A 408-nucleotide genomic window follows, 5' to 3' on the forward strand; every position below is an offset into this window, starting at 1 on the left:
CATATTTTAAACTTTAAGACTAGATAACCCTCACCAACCATCACAGTGTTTTGACCCTTTCCTTTTTATATATCTAACACTTATACTTCCATATTTACATGTAGAACATAAATTTTAAACATCCTTTCCTTTTTATATAGCTAACACCTATACTTCATATTTACATGCATAACATAAATTTTAAACATCACATAAAAATATCACTACTGCTAACTTTTCAAAAGTATGGTACACAATTTCAGTTTATAACACCAAAGTGTTCCAAATATAAATATAAAAAATTAGAAGTTAGATATGTAAATACATAAGAACATAGATAACCCTTTAGTTTAAATATCCCATCATATCATTCAATGGCTACATGTTAAATATAGCCTTTACAATCATAAACAAAGAAAACCATGCCCG

The sequence above is a fragment of the Phalaenopsis equestris genome, unplaced genomic scaffold (genome assembly GCF_001263595.1).
Source record: "Phalaenopsis equestris unplaced genomic scaffold, ASM126359v1 Scaffold001327, whole genome shotgun sequence".
NCBI classification, from domain to species: domain Eukaryota; kingdom Viridiplantae; phylum Streptophyta; class Magnoliopsida; order Asparagales; family Orchidaceae; genus Phalaenopsis; species Phalaenopsis equestris.